The sequence below is a fragment of the Monodelphis domestica genome, chromosome 5, assembly GCF_027887165.1.
Source record: "Monodelphis domestica isolate mMonDom1 chromosome 5, mMonDom1.pri, whole genome shotgun sequence".
Classification (NCBI taxonomy): domain Eukaryota; kingdom Metazoa; phylum Chordata; class Mammalia; order Didelphimorphia; family Didelphidae; genus Monodelphis; species Monodelphis domestica.
The window spans coordinates 192,881,565-192,907,684 of NC_077231.1; the positions used below are offsets into that span (position 1 = coordinate 192,881,565).

At 34.2% G+C, this 26,120-nt stretch overlaps 1 protein-coding gene across 10 annotated transcripts in view; it reads right to left on the bottom strand.

The window, feature by feature from the left end:
• Window positions 1-26,120, bottom strand: part of CADPS2 (calcium dependent secretion activator 2) — a 758,482-nt gene that overhangs the window by 660,730 nt on the left and 71,632 nt on the right. The gene's annotated exons all lie outside the window — the stretch shown is intronic.

Below are 26,120 nucleotides of genomic sequence, written 5' to 3' on the forward strand. Positions count from 1 at the left end.
GCCACTTAGGAAGTTCTTCTAAACCAATCATTAGAAAGCATCTCAAAAGGACAGAGGTCAAAACAGAATGATAAAAGGGACTTTTCCACTAAACAAAGCATGAAAAGTAAGTAGTGAGAGGTGATGTCCACACTACAAGGGGTTAAAACTGCACAAGGGACTCTTCCCTTCCCCCTACTCACCATGCCAGTTAGAATCAGGGTTGGGGAATTTATAAATTTTTGGTGGCTGGATGAAAGCACCACAAACTCACCCTGAGGGCTGTGCCAAACCTGGGCATTCAAACTTGGGGAATATCAGGGAGCTCCCTCCCATACAGCAGCAACAGATGAGGTAGCATCTAAGGAAGATAGCTTCAGGGCAAATGCTCTGAAGCATGATACATAAAAAACACTGCAGATCTACCTACCCTAACTCAGACCTCTGACGTGGAATGGAAGATAGTCCCAAGGCAAAGCCCTGTGAGATAGAAACCAGGATAGCAATGACCACCAACATTCAGGAATCCCAATATTCCAGTGGGAAAAGGAGTAAATAATAGCAAAAAGAGCTCTTGATCCTGGAAATTTTCTATGGAAGAAGAGGCACAGAAATCAAATGAAGTAATAAGCAAATTGTAGACTAGAACTGAGCTGCATGAAGCCATGAAAAGCAGGATGGACCAAACCAAAAAGAAAATCAAAAGATCATAGCTGAAAATCAGTTTTTAAAGATTAGAATTATTGGACAAGTAGAAGCTAATTATCTCAAGAGACAGCAAGAAATAATAAATCAAAATCAAAAGAATGAAAAGATAGAAGGAAACACGAACTATTTCACGGAGAAGACAACTGACCTGGAAAACAGATCCAGGAGAGTCAATTTGAGAATTGGACTACTTGAAAACCTGGAATTAAAAAAAAGCCTACAAGTCATATTAGAAGAAATTATCCTAGAAAATTACTCTGATATTTTTGAACAAGAATGCAAAATAGATATTGAAAGAATCCACATGTCACTTTCTATATTAAATCCCCAAAAGACAACTCACAAGAATGTCATAGCAAGCAAAGGAAAAAATACTGCAAATGGCCAGAAGGACACAATTCAGATATCAAGGAGTACCATTCAGGATGACACAGGATCTGGCAGCTTCCACACTAAAGGACCACAAAGCTTGGAATAGGATATTCGGGAAATCAAAAGAACTGGGTCTATAACCAAGAATCACCTACACATCAAAACTGACTATATGCTTTCAATGGAAAGTATGGGAATTTAATAAAATAGAAGAGTTCCAAACATTCCTAAAGAAAAGACCAGAACTAAATGAAAAATTTTATGTCTAAACTTTAGGAGAAAGAGATGATTCAAGGAAGACAGAATTTCTTCTTTTTTCCTTCAATTTTTTTAAAGGAGTATGATATAATAGAAAAGTTGAGGGGAAAAGGAAATAGTTAAGAGGTTTTGAAAGCTGAGATAAGGGAGGAAATGATAAGAAGACAACTACCTGCCATTTAAGAACTGACATCAACAGACACAGGTAAACTATATTCCAGGATGCTGGAAAAGAGATAGATATTACTGCTAAGTCATTGATGGGGGGTGATCTTTGAAAAATTATAAAGAGCAAAATAGATGACAAATAGCTTGGGCAAATGCAAACATTATCTCAAATTTCAAAAGTGGTTACGGAGATAGATTTCTTTAAGCTATAAGCCAGTGAGCTTAACTTTGATTCCTATAAAAATTGTACTTCATCACATGCCTAGGACAACATGCTGTACAAGCTGGTGCTTTAAAAAGGTTTGCTGATTTTAATTGGTCTCTAAGCACATAAAAAGGGATGTTTACTAAGAGCCACAAAGACTTTGTCAAAAACTGGTTATATCAGAGTAATTTCATATCCATCCTCTTATCCCTCCCAGCAGTGAGTATGACAAAAGATCAGGTGAAAAGTGCTCCCTGTATACCTCCATGTCAGCTAGTCATTTAAGTAAATTCTTATGAGTTTCTTACAAAGAAGATATGGACTAAAAGAGAATTAGGCAAATTCATATCTGTTTAAATGACCAAAACAAAAAATAAATGATTATTAAAAGATGTTAACCTAGAGGGAAAGTCTCCAGGTGAGGGCCACAAGACCCTGCACATGGTCTTGAAATCTCAATTTTTTTTCTGCCAGAACTATTTCATGTTTGAATGTAATCCTCCTAAAATAATGGAATAAATGCTCACACAGTACTGGAGCCTATCAAGTCTCATAAAACATTAAATGAGAAATTGGTTAGGCAAAAGATCTTTCAGTCAAATTTTTAATTAATTGGTTTAGATTCTTGTTGAAATACAACCTTTGTGGTAGAAAAAATAAAAGGTTTAGGCATTCTGAATATTCATTCTATAAAGTGATTTTAAAATATCTTGCTTTAGAATTGCAAGTACAGGTGCTCAGGAAATAAAATGTTACAAAATTATAAAGCTTAAATAGTATTAAATGAAGAGATATGAGAAGATAATTTCAAAAATACCCCTCTTGGAAGTGTGAAATTTACATGTTATCTCATACATATTTTCAAACTTTTTACTGAATATCAGTAATACTAATTATTTATCCCTTTAAAAATACCATTTGTTATATGCATTTCTCCTCAGTGAGAAGTAGGGGTCGGGGAATTTGTGACAACTATGATGATGTAAAACATGGAAGTTGTCACTAAAAAGTTATTTTTTAAAAAACATTCCTTAGGTATCAAACCAGAAAATGTGTTGTATACTGGTTGCAATTAGAGAACCAGAAGCTGAGAAAAGCTGGGCATAAAAAAGCTTTTTCCTCAATTTCTATTGTCTAATTTTTTTAAATCTCAAAAGCATTATTAAAATAGTTAATATTCTAAAACTATTATTTTTTGAATTTTAAAATTCAGTTGAGAAGATACAGTATTGGCAAAGTATTGTTTGATCAAAGCTCTTTTCTCTGTAATATACCAGTTAAATTGGGGAGGGGGGAACACCTTATAAATGTTCACACTGAGAAATAAAGACTTGTGTAGCTAGTTAAATTTATCACCCACATTAACTCCTTTTCTAGTTACCTTTTCATTGAACTGGCAGAGAGTTAATGAATTCACAACTTCCTTCCCTATTCCAATATTTACTTAAATATCTTAATGGGTAGAACCAAACACAAATCATGCAGGGTTTTTTTGTTCCATTAACAGTAGTGCTACCAATTTTATCTTTTGCCTAGCTTTCCATAAAGCAATTTATGAAATGTTCTATTAAAGCAATCTTGGTAAAAGATACTTATTGTCTTGATAATTTGGGTGGTGAATTACTTTGGTTGGCTAAAAGATCTTGTGTCTAATCAATTTCTTATTTAATATTTTATGAGTTTGATAGACTCTAGAACTGTGACAGCATTTTATCCATTATTTAAGGAGGGTAACATGCAAACATGTTCTCAAATAATATATTTCTCATACACAACTTGAAAAAAGATGCTAACTTTTAGGGGAGATACTTCATTACCAAAAACCTTAAGGCTAGACTTTTAGAAATTCATCGAATATTGTCAATATAAGTAAACATTGAGAAAGTAATTTATTATTGTTGTTCATTCAGTTGTCTGACTCTTCATGCCCCCATTTAGGTTTTCTTGGCAAAGGTACTGGAGTAGTTTCATTTCCTTCTCCAGCTCATTTTACAGATGAGGAAACTCATTTGCCCAAGGTCACACAGCTTTTAAGTGTCTGAATTCATATCTGAACCCAAGTCTTCCCAACTCCAAGCCTAGCATTTTTAGCTACTCTACCACCCTGCTGCCCAATTTCCTTGAGGAAAGGGAGTATTTCATTTTTCGTCTCCCTTATCTGATCTGTTGCCAACTCCTTTGAATTTTATCTTCATAGCATCTCTCTCACATACCTCCTCTCTTCTAACAAGACTACCAATCCAGCACATGCCCTCATAACCTCATGCTTAGAATATTTCAATGGCCTGCTGGTTGTTCTGTCAATTTTAAGTCTCCTCTAACACCCTATTCCAGTCAATCCTCTATTCAGCTGTTAAAAATTATTTTTCTAACATGCAAGGCTGACCATGTTTTCTCCACTACTCAATAAGCTCTAGCATCTCCCTACTAACTCCAGAATTAAAAACAAAATTCTCTGCATAGTATTCAAAGACCATCATACCCTGTGCCTTCCTTCCTTTTCTAGTCATATTACACCTTACTCCCTGTACTCTAATGTTCTCTAAGATCCAGTGACAGTGACCTCCTTGTTACTCTTCACAAAAGGCACCACCACTCAACTCTGTGAATTTCACTTTATGTTCCCCATTTATGAAGTGACCTTCCTTCTCATCTCCACTTTATGGATTCTCTGGAGGTTGGTTTATTTTGTTTTTCATGTCTCAACTAAAATCTCACCTTCTTTGAGAAGACTTTCCATATACTTCATAACTGCACAGATCATTGGGATGAATAACAGATTGTTGTATTAATAAATTATTGAATAACAAATTGTTTTTTGGATCAGCTAGTAATAATTATAGCCAACCTTTATGTAGTCCTTTGAGGTTTATAAATTTATAAATAATATGATTTCATTTGAGTCTAATAGCAAACCTCTACCATAGGTGCTATTATCCCATTTTATAGATCAGGAAATAGAAGTAAAGTGACTTCTCCAAAGTTACACAGGTACAATCTGAGGCTGGATTTTAACTCAGAATTTCCTATTTCCAGACTAGGGCCACCAGCCTTTACTTCAGCAATCCCCAAGTCTCAAGAACAAGCAGGCACTCGGACAGACAGAAGGAAAGATAGATAAGAGACAGAACAACAGGGAAAGTCCAAAGAACCACAGCCCTTAATCAGAATTTTCTTGTTGTCAAATAAACTCAGCCTAACCTTATCCTAAATCACTACATTTTACAGATTATAGGAACTCAAAAGGACTCAACACCAAGAAGGTTAAATCAAAGCATTCACAGGATAGTTAGGGAGACAAGTTGACATTTGAAGTACACATCATTAATGACTGCCTCAGGCAAGAAGATAAACTTAGCAGAGCCAGTAAATTACTGGAACAATTCCTTACTTCCTGGGTCTCCAGTTGAATTTAACAATCTTTTGTGATTTCCTTCTGAAGCCCCTCCTATAAAATGTCATGTCAAATTGCTTGTGGAGTCTTCTTGTTCACTGCTGGGTTCCTAGATGGTTTTGCAGGGGCTCTTTAAACTACTCCAAGAGCTAACAACAGTATTCCTCTCTCCTTCACTGCTAACCTCTGCTGTTCTTGCAGGTGTTCCTAATAAATCCTAGTATGTAACCAGCTCCATTACTATGTAACCACATTACTTCAGGAAACAGAAACAGATTAACAAGGACCTATAAATCTCTCACTCACTTCCTCAGGACTTAACTATTTCACCTCTGGAAAGCATGTCCTGATGCCCCACATGTGATTGCTTTATATGTACCATTTATTCTAGCCAGCCCTAGTCACTGACTTGTTATCTCTTTAACTCTACTTCATTCTGATTTCATTCTCCCTTCTTCATTTCTAAAACCACAATCGACCCAAGTTATTGCCAAGGCTGCCAGAAAGGAAAAATCCCCTATAAGCTTCCAAACCAAAAAAAATACTCTCTGACCACCATTACCCTGATATATCCAATATATGTTATCTTTCTCTGTTAGAATATAAGGTCTTGAGAAGTTTTGTAACTTCATCTTCAGCACTTGGCACAGTATTTGACACATAATAGGCAATTAATTCTCTCTCTCTCTCTCTCTCTCTCTCTCTCTCTCTCTCTCTCTCTTTTTCTCTCTCTCTCTCTCCCTTTCTGTCTCTCTCCTTTTCCGTCTTTCATGTTTAGCAAGCCTGTTTAGAAAAATATTTATTTGGCATGCATGGATTTTTTTTTAGTTAAAATATTTATGAAGAAGAAATCAAGAAGGTGCTACAATTAATAGAAGATTAATGAAAACAGAATTTTTTATATCAGTTCTTCTTTTCTTGAGAATTTTTTGCTTAACAAACCATCCTGCACCTTGTTGCCAACATTTTTCTAAAATTCTGATTTTATAATATATAATAATAAAAATAAAGCTAACATTTGAATTGCACTTTCAAGTTTATAAAATGCTTTATATCTATTATCTCATTTGATCCTTACTCTAGGAGATAACGATGATGGTGGTAATAATAATGTACATTTATATAGAACCTGCTATGAACCAAGCACTATGATAAAGACTTTATAATCATTATCTCACTGCTACCTACCAATAACCCTGGAAGGTAAATGCTATTATTATTTTCATTTTACAGATGTGAGAACTGAGGCAAACATGAGATAATTAGCTTGTCCAAGGCCAAACAGTTATAAAATGTCTGAGGCTGAATGTAAATTCAAGTCTTTCTGACTCTAGGCCCTTGTTCTATCCCCTGGGCCATCTATTGGCCCTATGGTAGGTGGTATTATTATTATTCCCATTTAACAGATGAGGAAAATGAAAGTGATATAGATTAAAAGACTTGCCCAGAGCCATACAAGTAGACAAGGCAGGATTTGATCTTAGGTCTTCTTGTGTCTTAGTTCATGCTCTATCCACCACAGCACTTACATAGGGCATCTCCAGAGCAAAGTAGGGATATTCAATTAAAGATTGCACCAGTATTCAATTTCCTCTCCTACTACTCATCAATACAAAAACTTCTTATGACTGTTTATCCCACTTCATGTTACTTCTCCTACTTGGTAAGTCCATCACTGAAAGCCTAGCTGAAGCCCCATCTCATATTCTGTACCACACAATTAGAATCCTGTTAATATATTGACATACATAACAAGGTACAGTAACAATTAGTCAGATGAACTGTGTCCTACTCTTGATCTAATAGTTATTAGTTATAAAACTGTGGACAAATCATAACTTTGTTAATTCTCAGTTTGCAACATCTCTAAAAAGGGCATAATATTAGCATGAACAACTTCAGATGATTTTTCTATAAAATTATTTTGGAAATACAAAACACTCTAACATAAGCTATATTAAAACTGTTGTTCATACAAACCCCATTTGATCATTGCCATTTATAAGAAACTCACTGCCTCCTAAAGGTACCCATTTTACTTCTGGACATCTCTACTTCTTAGGAAATCTTTCTTTACATAGAATATAAATTTAATCTCTGAAACCTTTGCCCTTTGCTCTCATTCTTTACCTTTGGTGAAATTAGAAAATCAAGTCAATAAGCATTTTAATGTGCTATCATATATGTGGAAGACATTATTCTAATTGCTGGGAATACAAAAAAAGGCCAACTCCCTAACCCCACCCCCAAAATAAAATCACTGTATTCTCAAAGAGACCCATAAAATACATGCAAACCATCATGTATACAAAGGAGATGTATCCAGGATAAATTGGAGATAATCTCAAAGATTGTATAACTTTCTTCCACATGACCACCTTTCAAAAATATATGAATATAACACATCCATTTCCTCTCCAAATCTCCTTTAAAGGATAAAAATCCACAGATCTTTCCACTTAACATGTCTATGGAATGACAGCCCACCTTCTCGTTCTTATAGTCACCTTTCTCAGAACATGTTTTCCTAAAATGTGGCAGCTAGAACTGAATAATGAGAGCTGACCTTTACAGGGCATTTAAAGATTTACAGAGTACTTTATATACATTATCTCATTTGATCCTCACAATAATTTTATGAGAAAAGCATTACAGTTATCTTCATTTCACAGTAGGGGAAAAAGAGGTTCAGGGATCTTTTTAACTGACTTGCTAATGGACAGAGCTACTAAATGTCAGATAACGTGAATTATTGAGACTGGTTCTTTTTTTTCCTTCAAGTTCAACAATCTTTTCTCTAAACCGCAAATCCTCTCTAAACACAATAATCAAGATATGGTTGGGTTATAGTAGAGTTCACTAAAATTAGTGCCTTTTTATTCTGGATCATAACTTCATTAAAATAGCCTAAGGTCACATTTATTTTTTATTTCCATGTAAGATTTTTACTGATATTGAATTATTATTATAATCCACAAGTATTTCTTTTTCATATGAAGTGTATCTATCCCCACAAGTAATTTTTTTGTAACCCAAGTAATGTAGGGCTTTACTTTTACTTTTTTCCTATTAAATTTCATCTTTCTAGATTTGAATCATTACTTCAATCTATCAAGAACATTTAAATTTTAAATATTTAATACAATTAATTACTCCCACCATTCTGCCACTTGAAAATTTGATGAATACGTGATATCATTTCATCCTAGTCATTGATAAAAATGTTGATGAGACAAGGACAAATCTCTACAGCACTCCACCTGAAATCTTTCAGAATGACATAGATTCATTAAAAAGTCTGATCATAAAACTAGTTCTAAAACCATCTGTTTACTATTATTTAGCCCCATCTCTCTATCTTGTTTATAAAGGCAGCATGATGGATTTATCATAGGTCTTCCTGAAATCACATTATACTATGTCTAGAGCATCCTCCTGAATTAGCAATCCAGTAATGCTATTCAAAAGAGAACATCCTTCCCAAGTTCTAATACAGTAGTTTCTTAATGAAGAGATATTCTTAGCAAATTACCATTGAAGAGTATGTATGAATAGTATAATTTTGTAAAGAAAAGTTAAACCCCTTTATCCCATAAACATTCCATCCTCTTATCTTTTTTTGAAAAGAGGCACTTACAACTCTTCAGGTTATATAATCAAAGAATCTAGAGAGCTGAAAATTTCTTCAGAGACCATCAAGCACAACTCAAGTTTAACATCCAAAAAAAGTAATCATCTAGCCTTCAATGGCAATCTGAACTACTTCCCAAAGCAACTCTTTGATACCTCTAATTGTTGGGAAGTTTCTCCTCACACCAAGCTTAAATATATGCCATTACAACTTCTACCCATTTTTTCCATTTCTTTCCTTTGGGTCCAATAAGTAGACTCCTCTCTATTCTACACAAGGGCTATCAAAATTCTTGACAGCTACCAAGCTGTCATTTCTTTTACCCCCAATCTATACTTCTGTGTTTAAAATCCCTCAATTTATCCGTATATAGACTAGCTATGCTGCTATTCTCTCTAGGCTCTTCATTTTATTCATATTCTTCCAGAAATTTGAAAAGTAGAATTAAATTAAATATTCCAGAAGCAGTCTGATGAATTCAGAGTAATATTACTAATGCTCCCATTCTAGATGGTCTCCCTCAATGCAGTCAAAGTTTCAGTTTTTTAAGTCATGATATAATATTATTTTGATTAACAATGAACTTCCAAATCCACTAAAAACTCCAGATTTTTTCAGATAAATTGTTATATGGCTTTTTCTTACCAAACGTGTAGTTAGGATGTTAATATCTTGAATTCATGTGGAAAAATGTATATCTACTCTTAATTTCATTTAGATATATGCAACTCTATCATCAAGTCTATAAACATTAAATGTCTTTGCGTTAACTATCTCCCATCCACAAATTGGCATATGCCTTACTCAAGTCATTAAAAATAATAACATCAACAGAGGTCCATGCACAGATCCCTTCCCTCAGGCAATTCATTAGAGAGCTACCTCCAAATTGGTATGGAACCTGCCATTCAACAAGTTCTAATTCTATCTAACCATACTGTCACTCTTCCATCATATCAATTAAGGCGGCATGAAAGACAATGTGAAAGATTATAAAATACTTTGTTGAGATCTGGATAAACTATATTGGTGCCATTCTCTGATCTGATAACTCTGAAATACTGATTGCTTTGCTGTAATCTATTCTTTATGAAGGAGCCAAATCTTGGGTTTTATTTGTTATTGTTTTTTTTTTAATTTAACAATCCCTTTGTCCCTTTCTAGTTATTCTAAAATGTCTCTTTAATAACACATTCTAGAGTTTAGCCAGAAATAGAAATACAGCTCATTGGCCTATATTTTTTAGACTTTACTCTCTTCCCTTTTTGAAATGTGTGACATTTCTTCTCCAACTCAGAGCTTTTAAAGGTTATTGAAAATAATTGAGTAATCACATGCAACAGTTGCTTCAGTACTCTGGGATCAAGTAACCTTTCTAGGTCTGATACTTTGGTTTCATGAAGAGAAGCTCATTATCTCCTTTGTTAGCATGGATTCAATTCCAAATCATTTTTATGTTGTTCTTTTTTATAATGCAAAGAAGCATTCTCCTTGGCAGAGGAAACAGAAAAAAAAATATGTTTATTGGTTTTGCCTATGCTCCATCTATCCACAAACAGTAATTTCACACTTTCTTTGTCCTCTCCTTTGCCCAATGTGGATAAAATACTCTTTTTAATGTCCTTATCATTCTTTATTAGATCACCAACATCAGCTTGTTCTTAGCTTTAGAATCTATGCTGTTATCTTCATAGGACAATACCATGATTTTGCACTCACCTTCCATTAGATATGCTTGATTCATTCCATCTTCTGTTAGTTCAAACATTTTAGCTGAATGCAACTCTCCATGACCTCATTTGTTGTTTCCTTGGCAAATACTGAAAGAGTTTGTCATTTCCTTCCCCATCTTATTTTACAGAAGAAGAAACTGAGGCACTCAGGATTAAATGATTTGTACAGAGCCTCACAGTCAATAAGTTTCTAAGAGTCTGAAGCTGGATTTGAACTCAGGAAGAAGGCTGTTCCTGACTCCAGGCCCAGTGCTCTACACACTGTGCTACTTAGCTGCCTTCCATCTTCTCTAGGAGTACTGAAACCCAAAGTCAATGAGATTTCTATGTGAACAAAAAGATGTTTTAGACAACTTCCCCTTTTCCAATGTAGCAGAAGCTTGTCTTTTTGTCTGCAGATTTTAATTTTTGAGCGTTTCCCATCTCTTCTAGGCTGAATGCCCTCTATCACTTTAATGATTGTGCTTCTACCAATCTCTCAACTCTAAATCCTATACTCCAACCAAATGCTAGTCTTCTCTCACTACTGTATATTCTGGGCAAATTAGCCACTCAAGTTCCTCTCTAATCTAGTGCCACTTGACTTTTTATTATGTATAATAATTTCTTCTCTCAATTGCCAACACCATTCCCCCACCAACTGCACTGAGAGCTACCATAAGAATCCTACTGACTTGGATCCCAGGGCAAAGGCTACAACCACAACAGAATACCTTGATAACAAGGCAGGAAGCACAGCTCCCTTCAGCCTCCATACTTTCACCTACACCTTCAGCTTCTGCTAGCAGCTGGGGAAGATCTGACTTTAGGGCTCATTAATACTCTATCAACCTAATCTAGTCACTCAGCAGAGCAATGAAGAAGTCCCTTCAGGACAGACTAGCCCAAACTCACAGATCCAACAAATAATCAGAGGAACAAGAATATAGCCAATGACAGAGAGCAAAAAAGGGAAAAAATGAGTAAACAACAGAAAAAGAAAAAAGAAACTACAATTGACAGTTTCTATCCAGATAATGAACAAAAAGCAAATGGAACAGAGGAGGACCAAGGAACACCAAGCAAAAAATGCAGAAACTCCAACGAATTGGACTCAGGTTTTGGAAGAACTCAAAACACAATTCAAAAAAACAATTCAGAGAGGCTGAAGACAATTGGAAAAAGAAAGTAAAAAGCAAAATAAATCACCTGGAAACAGAGACACATTAACTAAAACAAGAAAAATAGAGTCTTGAAAGCCAGAATTGACCAGTTTGAAAACAAGGCAAAGAAAGTGAAAGGTGACCTACAAAGAAAAATAGACAAGAAGGAGAAGGATGACCAAAAAGTCAGAGATGAAATTCAGTCTTTAAAAATTAGAATCCAACAACTAGAAGCAAATGACTTCAGAAGGCAGCAAGAGTCTATAAAACAAAATCAAAAGAATGAAAGAATTGAGGAAAATGTGAAACACTTCATTGATAAAACTACAGATATAGAAAAATAAGTTCAGAAGAGAAAATTTAAGAATCATTGGACTACCAGAAAATCATGACAAAAGAAAAAGCCTAGACATCATTCTACAGGAAATTATCCAAGAAAAAGACCCTAACATTCTTGATCAAGAGGGAAAAATGGAGATTGAAAGAATCCACAGGTCACCACCTGCATTTAATTCCCAATTGACAACACCCAAGAATGTAATAGACAAATTGAAGAACTACCGATCAAGGAAAAGATACTACAAGCTGCTAAGAAGAAGCCATTCAGATATCATGGAACCATAAATAGGATAACACAGGACTTGACTGTATCCACACTGAAGGATAAGAAGGTATGGAATATAATATTCCAAAAAGCAAGGGAACTGGATCTATAACCAAGAATCAACTACTCATCAAAATTGATATATTCTTGCATGGGAAAGTATGGTCATTTAATAAAATAGAAGACTTATAGCATTAATAAAGAAAAGACCTCATTTAAGCAGAAAATTGGATGCCCTAACACAGAACTCAAGAGAATCACCAAAAGGTAATTAAGAAAGGAGGAAACAAACAGACAAACAAAAAGCTTTTTTTTAAAGGATCCAATAAGTTTAAATGATTTGTATTCCTATAAGAAAAGATGATATTGGTAACTCTTAAAAATTGTCATTATCATCAGGGTAGCGAGAAGTATTCTTAGAGGGAACAATGACAAACTATATAGGATGAAATGTCAAATATACATATATGTGTGTGTATATATATATATATATATATATATATATATATATATATATATAAACTAGGGGTAAAAAAGAGGATACTAAGAGAAATGGGAAAAGAAATAAAATGTGGTAATTTTATATTTCATAAAGAAGAGCAGAGGGGAAGGGGAGGAAAAGATCATTGCAATGGAAGGGTGAAAGAGGTTGGAAACACTATCCAAGAAAATTTTAATCATTATAGTGGGAAGGGTCAGAAAGGTTCAAAGGAAGGAAAACCTCCAACTCCAAATTCAATCATCATCATCAACAACAACAACAACAGTAACAAAAACAATAAAATCTTTTCCTGGCTCAGGAATCTAATAGCATACTATGCAGAGTACTGAATAAGGGCCAAAAGACCTAAACTCTAGGCCTGAGTGCCACTATGTGTCTTTTGGGGGCAAAAATAAAGTCTTCTTTTTCCTGGACTCAGTTTCTCATTTATGTATGAGTAAAGCTTACCTGAACTCGGTATTAAGTTAATCAATTAAATCAAAGAATAAACCAAGTGTAAACAAGAAAAAAAGAACTAAAAAATATTTTTCCTATGGGATGACTCTCTGGAAAGAGATGGGGAAAGGATACTGAGAGGAATTTTGTTGATATAAAATTTTTAAATCAATAAATACATTTCATGACAAAAATACCTCATTCTTACTGCTTAAGAATAAGCTGTTTGTTCAAAGTTTAATAATAAATGTTATCAAGTGTTTAACATACTGAAGTATTTTTTTAGATGCTGATTTTGTCATCAACATGTTAGTGATTGATCTCTCACAGCTGGGTGTATAACAAAAATTGGATTCATAGGCTATTTTCTCTTCCAAATCACTTTTGAACAGCACAGGGCCACTCCATTAATAACCTCCCTCTAATTTTAAGGACCAACTACTTTTTGGGTCCAGTCATTCATTTTTCATTTAATTTCTATCTAATCCATTTTCTTTCTTTGCCTCTTGTCAATTATTCCAGTAAAATCTGGCTTATTGGAGGAAGGCAATGGCTTTTTTACAAGTTTCTTTATAGAAACTTAGTAAACATTTGATAAATTTTTACTGACAACTCATTTTTTACTCCTACTTTTAAAGCACAGCCTCCTAATAGGTTCTCATAAATATATATAAATATGCTGATCATAGAGTTTGTAATTTTCTTCAGTCAATAATAGCCATAACTGCTTAGTGAATAAGTAAATTTTTATTATAATGAAAATAAAGTTCTCATACTTACATGATACTTTTATATCATTTTAAGTTTTGATTAGGACTTTACAAATAATTCTCACCTTATCTTCATAACAACCCTGATAAAAGATTGATTTATTATTTCCATCTTAAAAATGATTGAGGCACACAAAGGTGAAGTGACTTGCTTGAAGTCACAAATTTACTGTCTAAGCCTGAATTTAAACTCAAGTCTTCTTGACTCTAGGTCAACTAGTTTATCTATTTCCCCACCAACCTGCCAACATAATGCTTTGTTTTAAGCAAAGTGCTTTGCAAAACTTAATCATGTGAGATGGATATTTTAAATATTATTGGTCCCATTTTATAGGAAAGGACATCAAGGTTTACAAACTGATTTGCTCTATTTCAAAACACAAATACATTTGAGAGATGTAATTCAAATCCAAACTTCCTGTATCAAATTCCAATGTTCTGATATACAATGCTTCTCCAAGACTGAAATAAATATATTCATTATTACTTAGCTAAGTGATCTGTGAAGTATATTTATATATGTGTTTACATGCATATACATACAAGTATTTTCATTTAAATTCCATCCCAATTTTAATTACTATTGAAATGCTATACTATCATAATAGTATCAATATTTATGAAATTATTAATTATTAAGTATTACTAGACTATTAGAATGTCAGGATAAAATAAAAAGATAAGGTCCATTTTCATACTACAATGTTTTTCTTAAATGAAGCAAGTCTGTAATACCCTGACCATCTTTGTAAAGTTTTTTTTTAATACACTTAGGAATCATATCTGCCAACTTTTTGTGGAATACATAATAGTTTTTTTAAATCTTAATAGTATTAGAAATAATATATATACATATATATATTCTTAAACACTACAGCCAAATAATGAACACATTAGGAACTACCAGCACAAAAGATTTTTTTTCCATTTTCCATTCTTCTTCATTATCTGGAATAAAATTTTTAGGCTATAAAAATAAAGAAAATAACAACTTGCATATTATTATCTCAGGAAAAATGGAAAGCTAATTATACTTTTATCAGTATTGAGGAAGAGGACAATGTTTATATTAAAGTATTTCTCTAAGGACTTACCTATCTCCTTTTTCCCACTCCCCAAATACTTGAAAATTAAAATTGTGGAAATGCTCATAGACTTAATTAGGTCAACAAATACAGGAATTGCCTTACTGAAAAGACAACAAGGCATAGAAAATTGACAATTGGCCAGTCATGAAGAATTGGATTAAAATTATATTTGATACATATTGTCCTTGTGGCCTTAGGCAAGTAAACTTCTCAGACAACTCTACCAACATAGTTTATAGAAGTGGGTTCAGATCTTCAACGGTAGAAGGAAGGAAAGAAAATAATTTTTGGTCACTTACTGTGTGCTAGGCACCATGCTCAGTGTTTTACAAATATTTATCTTATAAACTTCTGTTTCACAAAAAATTCTACCAACAATAGCTCCATCAATAATGTTTCAAGATTCCACATCTTTTCATAACTTCTTGAATACAGACTTGTTCCATTTTCTGTCATCTTCACCAATTTGCTGGATGTGAGGTGAAACCTCTGGGGTTTATCATTAAGGTGTATATAACCTACTTTGCATAAATGTGTTTGTATGATGTCTCCCTTCTTAGTTTGTAAGCTCCTTGAGGCCAGGGACTATCTTTTGCCTCTTTCTGCATCTTCAGCCCAGTGACGACTGGCACATTCCTTCATTTAGTTATTAATATTTGGTAGTTCTTATAAGAATTGTCAATAATCTCTACTTGGGAATGGCTTTGCTATATCCATATACATTGGTGTTAAAAGTTTTAGTGCGATTTTAAGGTTTAATAAGCTTTGAAACTTTGTTCACATACACACTCACATGTGTGTACACCTGTTACTACTTTTCTAATCATTTAAAAATAAAAACCTATATCAGAGATGCTTGATATGGTTTTTTCCCTCCCATTCACCAGCTTTTTGATCCCATATACACTGTGCTTGTGCAAAAGCTTTTCAATTTCATATAATCAAACCATGTCTATTTTCTCCTTTGTCAACAATTTTTGGGGGTTACTAATTTGTCTCTCATCCACATCTGTTAAAGGTATGTAATCTGTGTCTCTGCTTTTGTGGGACAGCCTTTTACATTTATGATATATGTTTATTTTGAATTTTTGCAGACTACAGTTAAGATTCTGGTCTTTGAATAAATCTTGCTACTCTGCTTTCCAGTTTTCCCAGCACTTATGAAACAAGAAGTCCCTTCTCAAGCAATTGATGTTTTCAGAATAATCAAATACTGGGTTATTTGGTTCAATTATTTCTAATTCTTCCTTTTCTCATTTGTTCCAATGAACTACTTTGAAAAAAATTTAACTAGTCCCATTGGTTTTGAAGATTGTTACTTTGTAATAATATAGTCTTAAGTTCACCCTTAATTTCTTCCTTTTTAAATTTTTCTAAATATTTTGTTTATACATTCCTTCTTAGTCTCCTTTGTTTAATCTTCTTCCAGATCATATTTACTCTCTATGGAAGTCCTCTTCAAACTCTGTTTTGTGACACTTTTTCCTCTCTTTATGTTCTCTCCCTGGATAATCTCATCAGCTTTCATAGAATCATTTATTTCCATTGATAATTCTCAAATCTTTAAACTCATTACTTTTCTTTCTCCTGAATTCCAGTATTAGCTTAGATAGCTCACTCAGGATGTCCATCAGGCATTACAAATTCAAAATGTCCAAAAGAGAACTCATATTTACATCCATTATTCATCCTTTCTCCACACTTCTCAAACTCTGATTTCATAGAAATGGAATGGAAACTGATTATTATCAAAGGATTAAAAAATGAAATATAAGTGGCTTTTATATTATTGTAATGTACATTTTAATGATATTGAAGAGAAAAGGTACATATGTTCTTCATCTTGTCCATTGAGGGAGGCCATCATATCTCCACTGGCTGTCAAAGTCACAGTCTGGGGAAATGGGGTCTGCAAGGCAGCCCCCAGAGAATGAAGCACCAACTGATCCCCTTATCTCTCTTTAACTTCCCTTAATAATGGATGATTATTGTTCTCTCTCTGATATAAAAGAAATTATGTAAGAGCAAAGACTTACAGAATAAACATATATCCCATCTTAATCCCCCCCCCAGATTATTACCCTAAAAGATTACATTCACAGAATTAAAACATAAAGATCACTATCCATTACCTCTCTCCTTTCCCTCTCCACAGAGTTATATTCACTCCCATTACAAGAACATCAATCACCTTCAAGCCCAGGTCAACAGGACACACTTTGCTGGTTTATTATGTTATAATAGCCAGAGCAACATCTCCAAATACCCGAGTGAAACACAAGAAAAATGTGACTTGGAAATTGTGGAAAACCCCAAATCTGGTCTGTCATTAAATTACCCTTGAACCATGTACCTAGCTACCAAATGTTTTGTTACCCATCTCCTAAGTAATTATCATTGATTGTGAAAGTTGACCAAAAGTAACAATGATTCTCCTCAGGGAGAACTAACCTCTAGATCCCCCTGTTTATGTCATTCATCTATAGCAACAATGTTTCATTGACTATCTCCTTAGACTTCACATCTGTTGTTAAGTTCCATGGAAACACATATGTAGAAAATTGATTGTGTGCCAAAGAAATATGTAATCACAAGCTTATATAATAAATGAACCTCCATGCTATGTCAGAACGTTGTATGATGCCTATGCACTTGGGCCTAAGCACACAGTGTCTCTCATCTCCATTACTTGACTGGATCGTCACACTTGTATGGAGTAAGCCTGGACCTTCAGAGAGACCACTGGACGTCTCTCAAAAGTCCATGTCTGGAAGAAATTTCCTGCATAACTTCTTTTTTTTTTTACATTTTTCATCATGACCATTTATTGTGTCATATTCTTTTATTTTTTTGCCCTTTTTTTAGGATACTGCCATCCTTCCTGTTATCCAAGTTCCCAATGTTGAAGTCATCCTTAACTCTTCTGTTTTCCTTACCCTACCACATAAATAATGATAAAATCTTGTTATTTTACTTCCACAACACTTTCTTGCTTCCATCATTTTGTCTCTCCCCATATTGCCTCCACACTAATTTAGACCCTTATCCAGGACAAGTTAATATCTAAGTCTTGATTTCTTCTTCTGAAAAAAAGATAATAATATTTTTATTACCCATCTCACCTGGAGCATTGCAGCAGCCTCCTTATTTATTCTTTCTACTTCCTGTCTCTTCTCTTTTAGAGTTTCTCCTCAAGAAAGTTAAAAAAACTAATATTGCTAAAAACAAATCATGAAAGTAACCTTACTATATATTTGCAAAATATTGAATGACTACCTAAAACCACTAAGAAAAGACACAATTTTTTTTGGTCATATGAATAATTCTACATCACTGACTTTCCCACATCCCTGCTCATTAAATTAAAATGTTTTCCAATGACTCCTGGAATCAAATATAACCTCTCTCTGATGGGTAAACCATCCCTTCTCTGGCCCCCAACTTCATTTTTTTTAATATATTTTATTTGATCATTTCCAAGCATTATTCGTTAAAGACATAGATCATTTTCTTTTCCTCCCCCCCACCCCCCATAGCCGACGCGTAAGTCCACTGGGCATTAGATGTTTTCTTGATTTGAACCCATTGCTTTGTTGATAGTATTTGCATTAGAGTGTTCATTTAAAGTCTATCCTCTGTCATGTCCCCTCAACCTCTGTATTCAGGCAGTTGCTTTTTCTCGGTGTTTCCACTCCCATAGTTTATCCTTTGCTTATGATGGTGTTTTTTTTCTCCTGGATCCCTGAAAGTTGTTCAGGGACATTACACCGCCCCTAATGTAGAAGTCCATTACGTTCGATTATACCACAGTGTATTAGTCTCTGTGTACAATGTTCTCCTGGTTCTGCTCCTCTCGCTCTGCATCACTTCCTGGAGGTTGTTCCAGTCTCCATGGAACTTCTCCACTTTATTATTCCTTTTAGCACAATAGTATTCCATCACCAACATATACCACAGTTTGTTCAGCCATTCCCCAATTGATGGGCATCCCCTCGTTTTCCAGTTTTGGGCCACCACAAAGAGCGCAGCTATGAATATTTTTGTACAAGTCTTTGTGTCCATTATCTCTTTGGGGTACAGACCCAGCAGTGCTATGGCTGGGTCAAAGGGTAGATATTCTTTTGTCGCCCTTTGGGCATAGTTCCAAATTGCCCTCCAGAATGGTTGGATCAGTTCACAACTCCACCAGCAATGAATTAATGTCCCTACTTTGCCACATCCCCTCCAGCATTCATTACTTTCCTTTGCTGTTATGTTAGCCAATCTGCTAGGTGTGAGGTGATACCTCAGAGTTGTTTTGATTTGCATCTCTCTGATTATAAGAGATGTAGAGCACTTCTTCATGTGCTTGTTAATAGTTTTGATTTCTTTATCTGAGAACTGCCTATCCATTTCCCTTGCCCATTTATCAATTGGAGAATGGCTTGATTTTTTGTACAATTGATTTAGCTCATTATAAATGTGAGTAATTAAACCTTTGTCAGAGGTTTCTATGAAGATTTTTTCCCAATTTGTTGTTTCCCTTCTGATTTTAGTTATATTGGTTTTGTTTGTACAAAAGCTTTTTAGTTTGATGTAGTCAAAATTATTTATTTTACATTTTGTGATTCTTTCTATATCTTGCTTGGTTTTAAAGCCTTTCCCCTCCCAAAGGTCTGACATGTATACTATTCTGTGTTTACCCAATTTACTTATGGTTTCCTTCTTTATGTTTAAGTCACTCACCCATTTTGAATTTATCTTGGTGTAGGGTGTGAGGTGTTGATCTATTCCTAGTCTCTCCCACACTGTCTTCCAATTTTCCCAGCAGTTTTTATCGAATAGTGGATTTTTGTCCCAAAAGCTGGGATCTTTGGGTTTATCGTATACTGTCTTGCTGAGGTTGTTTTCCCCCAGTCTATTCCACTGATCTTCCTTTCTGTTTCTTAGCCAGTACCAAATTGTTTTGATGACTGCTGCTTTGTAATATAGTTTGAGGTCTGGGACTGCAAGGCCCCCATCATATGTGTTTTTTTTCATTATTTCCCTGGATATCCTTGATCTTTTGTTCTTCCAAATGAACTTTGTTATGGTTTTTTCTAAATCAGTGAAGAAGTATTTTGGTAGTTCAATGGGTATGGCACTAAATAGATAAATAAGTTTGGGTAGGATGGTCATTTTTATTATATTGGCTCGTCCTATCCATGAGCAGTTAATGTTTTTCCAATTGTTCAAGTCTAGTTTTAGTTGTGTGGAGAGTGTTTTGTAGTTGTGTTCATATAGTTCCTGTGTTTGTCTTGGGAGATAGATTCCTAGGTATTTTATTTTGTCTAAGGTGATTTTGAATGGGATTTCTCTTTCTAGTTCTTGCTGCTGAGCTGTGTTGGAGATATATAGAAAAGCTGATGATTTATGTGGGTTTATTTTGTATCCTGCAACTTTGCTAAAGTTGTTGATTATTTCAATTAGCTTTTTGGTTGAATCTCTAGGATTCTTTAAGTAGACCATCATGTCATCCGCAAAGAGTGATAACTTGGTCTCCTCCTTGCCTATTCTGAAGCCTTCAATTTCTTTATCTTCTCTAATTGCTACTGCTAGTGTTTCTAGTACAATGTCAAATAGTAGAGGTGATAATGGGCATCCTTGTTTCACTCCTGATCTTATTGGGAATGCATCTAGTTTATCCCCATTGCAGATGATATTAGCTGTTGGTTTTAGATATATACTGTTTATTATTTTTAGGAATGACCCTTCTATTCCTATGCTTTCTAGTGTTTTTAATAGGAATGGGTGTTGTATTTTATCAAAGGCTTTTTCTGCATCTATTGAAATAATCATGTGGTTCTTGCTAGTTTGCTTGTTGATGTGGTCAATTATGTGGATGGTTTTCCTAATGTTGAACCAGCCCTGCATCCCTGGTATGAATCCTACTTGATCATGGTGAATGATCCTTCTGATCACTTGCTGGAGTCTTTTTGCTAGTATCCTATTTAAAATTTTTGCATCTATATTCATTAGGGAGATTGGTCTATAGTTTTCTTTCTCTGTTTTTGACCTGCCTGGTTTTGGAATCAGTACCATGTTTGTGTCGTAAAAGGAGTTTGGTAGAACTCCCTCTTTGCTTATTATGTCAAATAGTTTGTATAGTATTGGGGTTAACTGTTCTCTGAATGTTTGATAGAATTCACAGGTGAATCCATCAGGCCCTGGGGATTTTTTCTTAGGAAGTTCTTTGATGGCTTGATGGATTTCAATTTCTGATATGGGATTATTTAAGAATTCTATTTCCTCTTCTGTTAGTCTAGGCAGTTTGTATTTTTGTATATATTCATCCATTTCTCCTAAATTGGTGTATTTATTGCCATATAATTGGGCAAAGTAATTTCTAATGATTGCCTTAATTTCCTCCTCATTGGAGGTGCTGTCCCCCTTTTCATCTTTAATGCTGTGAATTTGCTTTTCTTCCTTCCTTTTTTTAATTAGATTGACCAGTACTTTGTCTATTTTGTTTGTTTTTTCAAAGTACCAGCTTCTTGTCTTATTTATTAAATCAATAGTTCTATCACTTTCGATTTTATTAATTTCTCCCTTAATTTTTAGGATTTCTAATTTGGTTTTCTGCTGGGGGTTTTTAATTTGATCGCTTTCGAGTTTTTTCAATTGCATTTCCAATTGATTGATCTCTGCTCTCCCTTGTTTGTTAATATGAGCTTTCAGGGATATGAATTTGCCTCTGATTACCGCTTTGGCTGCATCCCAAAAGGTTTGAAAGGATGTTTCGCCATTGTCATTTTCCTTGATGAAATTATTAATTGTTTCTATGATTTCTTCTTTAGCTAAACGGTTTTGGAGTATCATATTGTTTAATTTCCAATTGGTTTTAGATTTGGTTTTCCATGTACCATTACTAATCATTATTTTTATTGCCTTGTGATCTGAGAAGGCTGCATTCATTATTTCTGCTTTTTTGCATTTGTGTGCTATGTTTCTGTGACCTAATGTATGGTCAATTTTTGTGAATGTGCCATGTGGTGCTGAGAAGAAGGTGTATTCCTTTTTATCCCTATTTATTTTTCTCCATATGTCTATTAATTCTAATTTTTCTAAGATTTCATTCACTTCTTTTACCTCTTTCTTATTTATTTTTTGATTTGATTTATCTAAATTTGATAATGGTTGGTTTAAGTCTCCCACTAGTATGGTTTTATTGTCTATTTCTTCCTTCAATTCTCCTAGTTTCTCCATTAGAAATTTGGGTGCTATATTATTTGGTGCATACATGTTGATTAATGATATTTCCTCATTGTCTAGAGTCCCTTTTAACAAAATATAATTACCTTCCCTATCCCTTTTGATCAGGTCTATTTTTGCATTGGCTTTATCAGATATCATGATTACCACTCCTGCCTTCTTTCTATCAGTTGAGGCCCAGAAGGTCTTACTCCATCCTTTAATTCTGACCTTGTGGGTGTCAACCCGCCTCATGTGTGTTTCTTGAAGACAACATATCCCAACTTCATTTTAAGTTATTTAATATTTATTAATATTATTACTCTCCTTCATATATCTTAAGGTTCAATTAAATGGGACTCCAATTCTATAACACAAGAAACCACAGTTTCTTTGTACTACAGTCTGTTCTCAATGCCTGAAATTCTCTTTCATTTCACCTTCATCTTTTAGAATGGAATCCAGAGATTCTTTCAGACTCTCCTATGTGATGTTTTTAATTCTATCCCCAGTTAACAGTGCATCCACCCAAAGTTATCCTCTCTTTATTTTGAAAATGCTAATATGGATAACTGCAATGTCTCCTGAAAGAATTAAAGCTACTTGAGAGTAGGATTTTATTTTTATTTCACCTTTGAAATAAAATATCTTCATTTATTTCATCTTTCTATCCCTATTCAAAGCAAACCCCAAATTCAGAAATACTCGGAACCATTACATTAAATCATATGGGGTGCTAACCCATCATGGAGAAAAGATATTAGTTAAAGGCAAGTTAAAAAACAGGTAATAAAATGAGTAGACACATTAAAAATGCACTCTAATAACAAGAGCAATTTGAATACAAAGTATAGTAACAAAAATAATTCAAACTTCCTATCTTTCCCATAGAGAAGCCATAGTCAGAGAAGAATAAGCACCAAATAATTCAGTCTTTGTTAACATAACTAGGACTGTTCTCAGCCATTTAACTTACCTAAGAAATAGCAAACAAATTATTTAATACAGGTAGTCAAATTATCTAAATATATTTTCTTTTAATTCAATTCAATAAACATATAGTGCGATATCAATAGGTTGAGTGAAAATCCCTTCTTCTAAGGACTAGAACCAAAGTCATACAATACCATCAAAAGGGGGTAAAAGATGTATTGGGCTATGGGGAGGAATAAGACCATAAGGGTGGTTAAGAAGCAACTGAAGAATATGATGAACTAAATGGTCAATGAAAAAAATGGGAGGAAAGGTATGTAGAAAAATATACCCCAGACCTGAATAAGGTGAAGGGTATACTGATGTATATTTTCTTCATCACCATTAAAATGTGCATTATAAGACTATGAATGGCACTTCAGTTTCTTTTTTTTTAATTCTTTGTAGATAATAGTTTCCATTACACATCTATAAAATCAGACATGCATTTCTGAGCTATTCAAGGACATTAGTTAATTTACTCATAAAGAAATAATTTGTTTCAAGTTCAAAGTTTTTAATAAGGATGAAAACACTCAAATTATTGAGCTTTTCATTTTTCATGAAGTGTTCACAACTCCCAAGAAGTCTTATCTTTTCAGTGGAATTCAACAAGTATTAAGTGTCTAGTTTGTGCTAGGCATTGTGTCAGATAATGGAAATCCAAAGGCAGAAATTAAATAGTCCTTGTCCTTAAAGAGTTAATATTCTTCTCAGGGAAAAGTAATGAGACAAACACATAAGTACATACAGCATAAGCAAAAATAAATACAAAAATTATTTAGGGGATAATAAATTCAAACAAATGTTCAGAGGAAAGTATATATAAGGCTTTCTATAGAAAGTGGTATTTGGTAGAATCTTGAAGGGATCTAGAGTATACAATAGGGAGTAGTATGAAATCAATACTGGAAGATAAAATAGCTTAGAACCAGATTGTGAAGAGTTTAATTGTCAAATGAGAAGTTTATATTTAATCTGAAAATGGCTTAGGGAATGACAAATGTTTACTGAGTAAAACAGTGCCATTGCTAACATTGTTCCTATGGAATTCTAATTGGCAATTACATTAAGGGCTGATCTTTGAGTAGAAAGACTGAAGACAAAGAGACAATCTAGAAGTCTTGATGAGGAACTCAGGAAGGGGACTGTATGAATGACATGAAAGGAGTAGATTATGTGACAGCTGAATTCACAAAATTTGGCAACTGACTAGATGTGGAGAGTGAGAGAGAGAGTGAAGAATCAGGATGATGCCAAAGTTTCAAACCTGAGTGACTAGAAAGTTGGTAGCACCCCTAACAGAAATAAGAAACTTGGAAATGAGAGATTTACCTAAAGAGGAAAATATTATCAGAAATCAATGAAAACACTTAAATATGCAACATTTTCACTATGTCCTTTTGTTTGAGGAAATGCTTAAATAACTAGATAAGTAATTAATCGATATAATAACTTTGCAGAGAATTTTTTTTAATTACTATAGACAACACAGAAATAGCTCACACCCAATCAGAGTAAATCACAGAGAAATAACTAGTTCTTGTCAAGGCAACAACAAAATGAAAACTTGTGGGATTTTAACTGTTTTTTTTTAAATTAGAATATCTTTACACCAGATATAGCCATGGGGAGAACAAACACTAGAGACATAAAGTTGTGTCAGGGGTGACTGTTTCTTCTTTTCCTTTAGAAATCAATTCCGTGGAAACAATGGAAGTTTTGGTTCTTTTTTCTTTTTTCTGGAGACAGAGTCAACCAAGACAGTTATTGTTAGTAATAAGAACAGAAGTTGAAATTCTATTTTCCCAAAGGTCATTTCATTTCACTTAAATCCTGGAGAAACCTAAAAGTCAAGTTGTGTACTCTGAGGCAATTCAATCTCCAATGAACACAAGTTTCAGCCCACTAGTCAAGACCATGCCAATGCAATTCCAAAAGATAATACAATCAAGACAGGGAGGGAAAAGCCATTAAACTATTAAAGACTGAATTTTTTCTTATAACTTCATTAGAGAGGCATTCTTTAAGAATAGTTATTAGTCAGGAAATCAGTATTTTCCTTTATAATATGTGCAGGGGTGCAGGGAAGACCAACATTTCTGGTCTGAGAGCTTGCCATGCCCTTTTCAGGGCTTCTCAGCTACCTTCCAAATCTAACCTGTGGCTGTAAGAAGCTACAGTATGCCCAGTGTCCACACCCCAGTAAGACCAAGAAACAGGACAAACAAGGTCCAAGTAACCAAAAGGTTTCAAATCTATCAGTGAATTACAGGGAAATGTGAAGACCAAGAACCATGAAGGCAGTTGAAGTAGGCGCTGTGGAGTGCTTGGACTGTGCTTAGACATAAAAAAAAATCCAAGGTCATCTACTGCATATGCCAGGCCATTGCCATCATGCCACTTGACTTCACTGACTGGAAAAGTGAGGCTGATGACTATACAACTCTGCCTGACTCCAATCCAACTCAGGGCAAGTCAGGACATCATTCTGGGATGTCACTAGTCCTCTTCAAAAGAAAATTCTCTTTATATCTTTTACACCAATCAAATCTGTACCCAAGTTTGATGTAGCAGAAGAGACACTGGACTGGGAGTCAGAGAATTGGTACTGCAACTAGAGAGATATAACATAATCCTTCAATTTCTTCATGTGTAAAATGAGGTCACTGGGCTAGATGATGTCTAATACTCCTTTTTGTTCTAATATTCTTTAATTATAAGTAAGGTATGATACTTAATTTTTTATTCATTGGATTATTTCTATTCTAATTTGTTGGAAATTCATAATTTTTCCCCATTTTACTAAGATCCCCTTAAAGTTAATCATTCAAGGAGAACACATTCAATGTTGTGTGATCAAAAGAGAGCTGACCGGGGAATCAAGAAGTCCTAGGTTCAAATTCTACCTCTGATAATTCCTAGCTGATTAATCTTGGGCAAATCTCTT